The sequence below is a fragment of the Durio zibethinus genome, chromosome 24, assembly GCF_047325235.1.
Source record: "Durio zibethinus cultivar Kanyao isolate XHJ-2024 chromosome 24, ASM4732523v1, whole genome shotgun sequence".
NCBI classification, from domain to species: domain Eukaryota; kingdom Viridiplantae; phylum Streptophyta; class Magnoliopsida; order Malvales; family Malvaceae; genus Durio; species Durio zibethinus.
In genome coordinates, this window is record NC_143185.1 from 20,683,602 (window position 1) to 20,692,908 (window position 9,307).

The following is a 9,307-nucleotide window of genomic DNA, read 5'->3' on the forward strand; positions in this document are numbered from 1 at the left end:
AATGCTAAGAAGCCTATGAGTGGTGACCAAGTGATAAATGACAGAATTTATTCTAAAATAGCTAGTGTTAAGAAGCTTAAAATGGTGGAGTCTTGAGAACCATGTTACCACATTAGAATTTCACAATATTGACATATGTATTACATGCATTGCATTTACATTGTTGTTTGGAGAATATTTAAAACTTTGGTTTGGCTATGCATTTGTATTAGGCAATAAACATTTGAATCATGGTTGGGAATATGGCATTGTGAGAATCCAGATTGTTGCATTCGCACCATTAAAAAAGCATTTGCATCATTGATCATGACATTTATTACATACAAAATTTTAACTTTGGTAAAAGTTTGAAAGTCATCTAGAAAAGAAATTTTGAATATTTTGATAAAGTCCTAAATCTTCAAATGAGAATATTTGAGTTTTCAAATAAGAATATTTGAAATTTTGAGTTTTCAAATGAAAGTTTTTGAATTTTAAATGAGAATTTTTAAGAAGAACTCAAATGAAAACCTTTGAGATTTTAGATGTAAAACTCTAAGATTTATTTGATGTAAATCTTTAAACTCGAATGAAAAGCTTTGAACTTTTGGATGTGAATCTCCAAAATTTGAATGAAAAAAGCTTAAACTTTTTGGATATAAACCCCAAATTTGTTAAATATGAACCTTTGAACTCAAATGAGAAGCTTTGGACATTTGGATGTGAATCTCCAAAATTCAAATGAGAATCTTTAAATATTGGATGCGAGTTTTGCAATTTGCAAATGCGAATCTTGAGATCTTGCAAATTTGAATTCTTGTGAAATTGAAATTTTAAGAATCAAGTTTCAGTGAATTCTTGCAAAGCTAAAAGGTTTTTATGAATTTGAACCTTTAAATTTCAAACTCAAATTGTGAATCTTTGAGTTTGAAATTACAAATTCTTTCAGACACGATCTACGACTCCTCTGGATATGATTATTGAGGAGCATTTATTTTTTAAAGTTATTGTGGCTCTATTTATAGGAGCATTTATTTTTTCAAAGTTATGGTACCTTTGTTTAGAGGAGCATTTATTTTTTTTAAAGTTATTATGCCTCTGTTTAGAGAAGTATTTATTTTTTCAAAGTTATTATACCTCTGATTAGAAAAACTTTTTATTTTGCTAGGTTGTTGAGCTTCTATTTAGATGAAGTCCGAGTATGTTAAAAAAAATAAAAAAACAAAAAAATGTGTCAAGTTGATTGGGTGTCTACAACTTTGCATAATTCTTGTTTCACAGAAAATATACAAAGAGGGGCAATTGTAGACACCCTAATTAGTCCGAGCCCAAGCCCATTGGGCCTAGCTCAATATGGCCCCAGTTATCAGGCCTAATTGGCCATTTTTTATTTTTTATTTTTTTGGTTTTATTTTTGGGCTAATTATTCATCTTTGATTTTTTTTGTTACTTATCTATTTTCTTTATTTTTATTTTATTAGATTTATCATTAGTTTTTTTTTTGTGATAAAAAAATAAAAAAAATGTGTGCAAATTCTGCCGTGAATGGATGGTGGATAAATTTGATTTTTTGGTTTGAAAAAAATTTGAAGATTTTCCTTTTGGAAAATTTTTGGAAAAATTTTAGATTCCAATGAAATTTCTAGCAAAACTTGAAATTTTTGACAACATTTTTCAGTTTTCGATGGCTTTTCCCAGTTTTCGGTGAAGCATTCAATCGAAAATCTGGGTTTATAGAGAGAATGTGAGAGAAAAGAAATGAGGAGAAATAGAGGGAGGAAAAGAGAAATTTTAAAAGAAAAGCTGAGATTTGGGCTTATATACCCACTGAACATGACGTTGTTTTGGAGCTTAATAAGCCATAGGATCTGCGCATTTTCTAGTAGGCGACCCGACCTATACGTCAACCCGTTTCTTCGACCCGCATACCATTCAAGCCTTTCAGCCAAGCCACATGTCGAGTCTCCAAGCTGTCTTCTGATCCTGAAGCCAAGCCGCTCAAGCCACGCCAAGTCGCAGAAGCTGAGCCATTCTATATATTGGTATTTTTTGTTTGATTTTATTTAGTGTTTTATTTATGTGTTTGCTTATTTTTAGGGTTTTTTTTTTTTGCATGACTAAAATTAGAAAAAAATAAAAAAATAAATTTTGAGAATAAATATTAATGATCCAATGATGGAATTGTTAGAAATTTCAAATGGTAAATTTTTACAAAATTTTTAGGTGAAAAATTTTGTGTAAATTTGTCTCAAATGGTAGAATAATTAAGATAAAATTTTAATAACAGAAATTAATATTTATTTTCAAACATAAAATAAAAAAATACAAAAAATAAAATATTTTTGAGAACAAATATTAATTATCCAATGATGAAATTTTTAAGAATTTTAAATGGTAAATTTCTATAAAATTCTTAAATGAGAAATTTTTTCTAAATTTATCTCAAATTGTGAAATAATTTAGATAAAGTTTTAATAATAATAATTAATATTTATTTTCAAATAAAAAATAAAAAGATAAAAAAAATTTGGTTGAAAATATTTGATAATTATCCAATGATGAGATTCTTAGAAATTTCGAATGGTAAATTTTTTAAGAATCTCTAGGTGAGAAATTTCTTTAAACTTGTCTCAAATGGTGAAAGAATTTAAATAAAATTTCAAGAAAAAATAATTGTCATATTATTTTTTTTCAAAAAAAAAAAAAGAAATAAAAAGAATTTTCAAATGAGCCTAAATTGTGAAAATTTTAGAAATTCAAAAAATAAAATATTTCGAATTTGGCCCAAATTGTGGAATAATTAAATAAATTTTTTCAAAAAAATAATAATTAATTAAATTTTTTTCTGACGACAGAGCCTCTTCAAGAAAACAAATAAGATTCTTGAATACTCTTGAGGTGATGAAATATTTTTTTAAGAGTTTTGTCAAATTAATAGAGAAATCTTAATAATTATTTCTAATTTTCAACACAAAAATTTAAAACTATTAAAATCAATACCAAGGAATAAATTTAAAATAATATAATACTATCATTCGGATGGACATGTAGGGGTACTATAACTTTTTTCATATATAGCTAAACTCTCAAACCCTATTCTAGTTAGCAGACTCGAATATATTTTTTTAAAAACTTTTCGTCAAACTTAAAAACTCTTTAAAGGGATAGATTCATTAAGTGATCAATCACATTTAATTAAAAAAGATTGATAGTGATTCTTTAATTTGTTAAGTATATCTATAAATTTTCAAATATATATTTTATGACATAATGTATAAACTAAATTTTAATACCATTAACTTAACACGTTATCTAACAAATATAATTGTATTATGTGTATATATTTTGTTAAATAAAAGTATTAAAGATTTTGTAAAAATTTTATTTGGATGTCATATCACAAATAATAATTAAACAATTTTAGATATTTTTATGATTCAAGTAAAAATATATAATTTTTAATTTATATTAAAAATAAAATGTTGATAATATGTGTAATGAATATATAATTTGATAATATTTATCAAACATTATAACATATAAAAAATGATACAATTAACGAGATTAAAATCTAGATTAACATGATAATTTAAAGTTTTAATGTACAAATTATAAATTATATTTTTTAGATACTAATTTATACATATTTTATAAAATTCAAATACTAGTTGTTAAGCTGAACAAAAAATGAAAAAAAAAAAAATGAAAGAAAAAGAAAAACAATGCCCTATTTACCGACCACTTATTTCCATTGTTACGGACAAAATCCATCTGTTCTACCGAAATCGGTGAAGGAGATTAATACCTTAAATTATAATAGTACAAAACCACATAATTTTCACGGCTTGAATTGTATGGACATAGATCTTTCGAACCCATCATATCTGCCATTGCTGCGGTTGTGGATCGAATGTTTTGGTGCCTCAATCAAACCAGCGCATAATTGCCATCATGTTTCACATGGTGTGTCGTGGACATTTAGTACCCATTAGAGCTGTCGGTGGCCAACATGCACCACGTGAACCATGGCTTTCATCTTGGAATTAGAATACCTAATGTACCAAGAACCAATGTGTTAAACAATTTGTTATTTGGCTTCGCCTTATCAACATTTAAACAACAACTAAAACGATAGAATTTTAGGTTATTGTTGACTTAAATGGAACTTTAAAATCACATTCGGTTGCCATCAAGAAAATTGATGCGGTATTCGAACCAAAATTTTGTTTGAAAGTTGTTTTCTTTACTTATGATTCTTACCAATTTTGATTTTTGGTTTCCAGTTCATCGGTAACTAGATTGTTTGCGTGCATAGGATATACAGCTGATCCTTTCCAAGGAGTTTGATTCTTGGCTTGTCAAGTGTAATTGCAGCAGATGGTGCAAGCTGGTGGGCTGCAAGGAGAACAAATGTAAGCAAGTCGATCCAAATATGAACAAGAACATAGAACTCATGGTCAAATATGCTAAAAAAAAAAAAGCAAACCCAAGTAAGAATCCAAGAATCTGGGAATGTTGTTATAATATAATTAGATGGGTTCAAGACAAACAGGCAATAGGATAAGCCTTCCTAGGGAGAGTGAACAATCCAAGAATCTGATATGCTGCCACTCTTAAATAAGATAATACTTCATGCTACAGTACTAACAAAAAAATGTTGCTCATTTAGATTTTTAGATATAGAGTAGCTTGTTTCCATGGTGAAGGAGACTGTCTTGAAGGTTGATACCTCATGCCATAAATGCAAGAAGAAGGTTCCTCTTGGTTCCCTTCCCTTTCACAACAAATTAATCAATTATGTTTATTATGATTCTTTATTTCTCAATAAAAAGGAAAAACAAAAGGTTCGAACAATAATATTTTTGTCTTTGTTCACATAGTCGGAAAGGGGAGATTTGTCATTTTGGAGATGCTATAATTGATAGGTTATTTGCAAGGTTAGCACTACATCAGGCAGAGAATCTTGATTCCATTGATGATAAGGTGATTAATTTTGTGTTTCAATGACAAAGAAGTAGACAGCAAATATTCATATGGTTTAGCTTTAGTTAAAAAGGGAAGCTTTATTCTATTATCTACCTGAATACCTTATATAATTAAGTTGACTCTGTTGAACGTATTAAGAGCTAATATGTGTTTGGAGCTCTCTTGGATTAATAATTACCAAAGTTCTGTAATATAAAAGCATTCCTTGAGGTCTAAAATATATTTTGGTGTTCTGAATAGAATTTCTGGCTCCTCCATTTCTGGCTGCCAGTTTAAATCATCCCTCTATGTCTTAAAGTATATCTCAAGCATTAGATTAGGAAAAAAAAATTAAAATGAACGTAAAACTTAATTTAGCTTGTTCATACAATTATTGTTATATAGTCTCATTCTTCACTGCTTTGGAACAAAATCTGCTGCTGGCTGTATCAATTTAAAAATAGAAAGAGGGAAAAGAAAACTCAAAAGTAAAAATTGTGTCATGCCTTGTTGCCTTTTTTTTTTGTTTGGATAAATGAAATTTTATTCATCCAAAGAAGCTAGCTGCTATAAAATGAACAAAAAACTGCAAATAGCAGTAAAACAGTCTTTACATATATAGCAAAAGCGACCACGAACAAAAGCAGAAATTAAACAAACATGTCCTCTATACCCGGCCAGTTTTCATTTATCATCCTGTTGATCCCACGCACCTGCAGTCTGGTGGAATCTATGAGGTCTACATCTGACAACTTCTCTAATGTGATTTAGAATAACATGAACAGAACCGGCCTTCCTATCAAGAATCTTGTTGCTATTTGTCCCATCTTAATAAAGTAAAAGATAGGCACCCCAAGCCGGTCTTATCACTATACTTCAATTAAAGGTGTTCACTCAATTCTTTCGTACACAGTTGAATTCACTGCACCAATTAAAGGATCCCAAGTCTGGTTATTAAAATCATAAGTAAAGAATAAATGATTTTTATTTATTTTCCAAGAAAATCAATCACCTGTTTATTGCATGCTTAGGCCATGTGTCCTTTCAATTCCCAATTACTCCATCTCTTTGGCCAAAGTCAAAAGCTTATAAATACTATGTAATTAATTTTATTTTAAAAAATAACCATACTTTTTTCTACTTTATATTATATGTAGGTTATTGAATACTTAAATTAAATATAATAAAATAATTTGTATTCGATAAATTTTTATCTGTAATGATATGGTAGGTTTAAAATTTTTTTTCTTTTTAAAGTCATATTCATGTTAGAGTTTTAGATTACACTATTTATATCTAATTTAAGAGGTTATAAAAAATAATTTTTATTTATTTAATTATATATATTATATTAATAATATTATTATTTAATATTTTAATTTAAGATTAATTTAATAAAAATATTATATTTATATATAATTAAATTTTAATTTATATTAAAAAATATTTTATAAATATTATGTTAAATTTAAATTATTAAATTAATTTAAACTAGATTGATTATTTTTTATAAATTTACGGATAAAAAAATAACATTTTGATATCATATATTAATATTAAAGAGTCACTCAAGCAAAATCTCGTCTTCTCGCCGTCCTTTTCAACTAAAATCATTCTCACTCATTAATGATCCATATTTTTATTGTTAAAAAGTAAGTTGATGTGTTTTAAGAGCATGGTTAGGTCATATGTATACATAATTGAATTCTCTTCTCATTTATTCGGTTCCGTAGGAATTTTAATGAAATTTTGACGAGGTTCACTTATAATCACAAATTCAGATTGAAATCATGAAATTAATGATAGAGCATTAATTTCCTCGAAAAATATTAACCAAAAAAAAATAAAAAATAAAAAAATGAATCAATGATAGTTTAGTAGTAGCAACAGCAGCTGGAAACTGAGCTGCTGTCCTCATTCTGATATTTCTCAGCCAATATTGTTAATTAAAGGGGAAATTAGTGGGAAATAAATTGGAAAATTCGGGAAATTAATGAAGGATTAATTTTTATTTATTCATACTCAAAGATGCATAAAATACAGTAATATTTATAGAATACAATAAATACTTCGACCCTGGAAACATTTATAAAAGGAAAAAGATATATATAAATAAATATATATATAGGGCACCATTTTATTTTGAGAATTAGCTGGTGAAGATGATCAAGCTTTTATAAGGGAAATAATCACATTGAAAAACTCAGTCTTCTCCTTGGACATGCGATCAGCAACGATTTCTCTGTACCTCTGGAACACCTCATCAATGATTGCTTCACCAAAGTGGCTGGCAAGCAATGGCTCATCCACAGCGATCATGCACTTTGCAACATTGTACCCACCATCCTTGAATGCATCAGACAAGTCAACTTCATTCTGATATGCATTCCAATTCACTTCCGTGACCTCCAAGCGATCTATGGTGAAGGATCCTTCCTTCAGAACCTCTGATTTAACCTCATCTGGAGATGGTGCGTACTGAGGAATGTTGAAGGAGTTCAGTTTCTCTTCTTCTATGAGTCCCCGCATTTGTTCATGATTAATTTCATTATTTGTACCTCATGCAAATTAAACCTTTAACCACAGTAGTTAATCTTTTCTTTATGAAATTAACTTTTTGCCCTTTTGATGAACTTTTCTTGGTTCATATGGGCCAGTGAACTCTCACTGCTCGAAAATGACATATAAATCGGCCAAAATTAAGCACAGGAATCTGACATGACTCAAAATCGATAGATAATGTGCATTTATATTAAGGAAAATGATTATCCCTGCATGTAATTTATGTACCTCAACGACCATATCATTGAGAGCCATGGCCAAAAGCTCCCAAATGTAACAACACTCTTTGCTTGCTGGATCATCACTTCTTCTCCCTAAAAATGTCAAAACCATACGCCCTCCAGCTACCAGTTCCTCTGATCTACACTTCAAAAACAATGAAAAATCTTGCTGGAATTGCTCACAATATGCCCTCAGCACGTCTGGGGGACTCGTAGTAGCCATGTAAATGTTCCCTTTATTACTTTCCAGCCCTTCAGGCACCTGAATGGAAATATAATTCACTCATAAAGTGCTGATACTATATTTTACATGAATATAATTTCCTAAACATTAGCTGATACTAAATCTGAGAGAGCCACTGGAGACTATAGGAAGAGTGTATGAAATGCAGACTCTTGTTTCTGAAAAGCCTGCCATAGAAAGAACCAGGCACTCCAGTGAAAAAACATGGTCCGCTGCCAGCAAAAATTGTTTCTTCAGTTTGTTTTGGAAGCTGGGCAAGGATTTGAAAATCGTGTTGAAGTCATTCCCCGAAAGGTCATTCAAGAACACTTGATACTCGGGTTATTTTTGGCCTATCTTTTGGCGAATGCTATCCACCACTTTGATAAGTTCAGATACCACGAACAAAGTGTTTGGTCCTGAAGAAAACCCAAATCTGCAGTGGCTATGACGGCAGGGTAGTTGCTGCAATAGAGCTTAGTTATGGCTTCCTCTGTGATTGGCTTTGTCATGGATATCACCTTTTGCTGTCCAAATTAGTTCAAGTCAAAACAAAAAATCTTCAGTATATAAAACTTATTGACAAATTTTTTTCTGATATTTTCCATTCAATGGAGAGTTAATCAATTACCTGAACTAAAGAGTTGTTCGCATAACTGGTTTCTCCAACTCCTTCTTTCATATGAAGCACTTGAACTAATCTCGACCTCTATCTCTCCCTCTCTTACTAGCTATCAAGCTGGAATAATGGCTAACTTGTGTGCTCAATGAGACGCTGCATCTCCTATTTATAGATGTTGTTTGCCTCTCAGGTACTCAGGTATTGTTCAGGGTTCATTGTATTTAAAACTACCATTGTATTCCTCTTCAACATTTTTTTGGATCATCCTTTTCTACCACTCAAAAGAAGATCGTTTTCTTGTAACAGGTGTTCCTAGCAACAAGGCTATACAAACCAACTACAACTTTGTCGTAACAACCAAAGCATTTTTACTAACGCTGTACTATAACTATTGTTAAAGAATTACCGCGATATACGGATTAATTTTATTTATTAATTAATATATTTTAAATCTATAAAATTATTAATTAAAAATTATTATTATTAAAAAATTAAAAAATTATATTAAAATATTTTTTAATAATTAAACATCAGTTCACAATAAAAATATTTATGTAACCAATAAATAAATAAAATTAATTTGGATCTAAAAGAATTTGTTTTGGAATATAGTTGATTCTCATTTTTAAGTCCATGTGATCCAAAACTAATAATTAGTGTAAGAGATCTATTTAAGTTTTAAAAATATATACAAACCTATTTTAGTTATAAAACGGTAAAAGGAATTTAGAAATT

General features: G+C 29.2%; 1 pseudogene; it reads right to left on the minus strand.

The window, feature by feature from the left end:
* Nucleotides 1-7,040: 7,040 nt before the first annotated feature.
* On the minus strand, nucleotides 7,041-8,731 carry LOC111317199 (S-adenosyl-methionine 4-1-methyl-2-pyrrolidinyl-3-oxobutanic acid methyltransferase-like; annotated as a pseudogene).
* Between the last annotated feature and the right edge of the window lie 576 nt (nucleotides 8,732-9,307).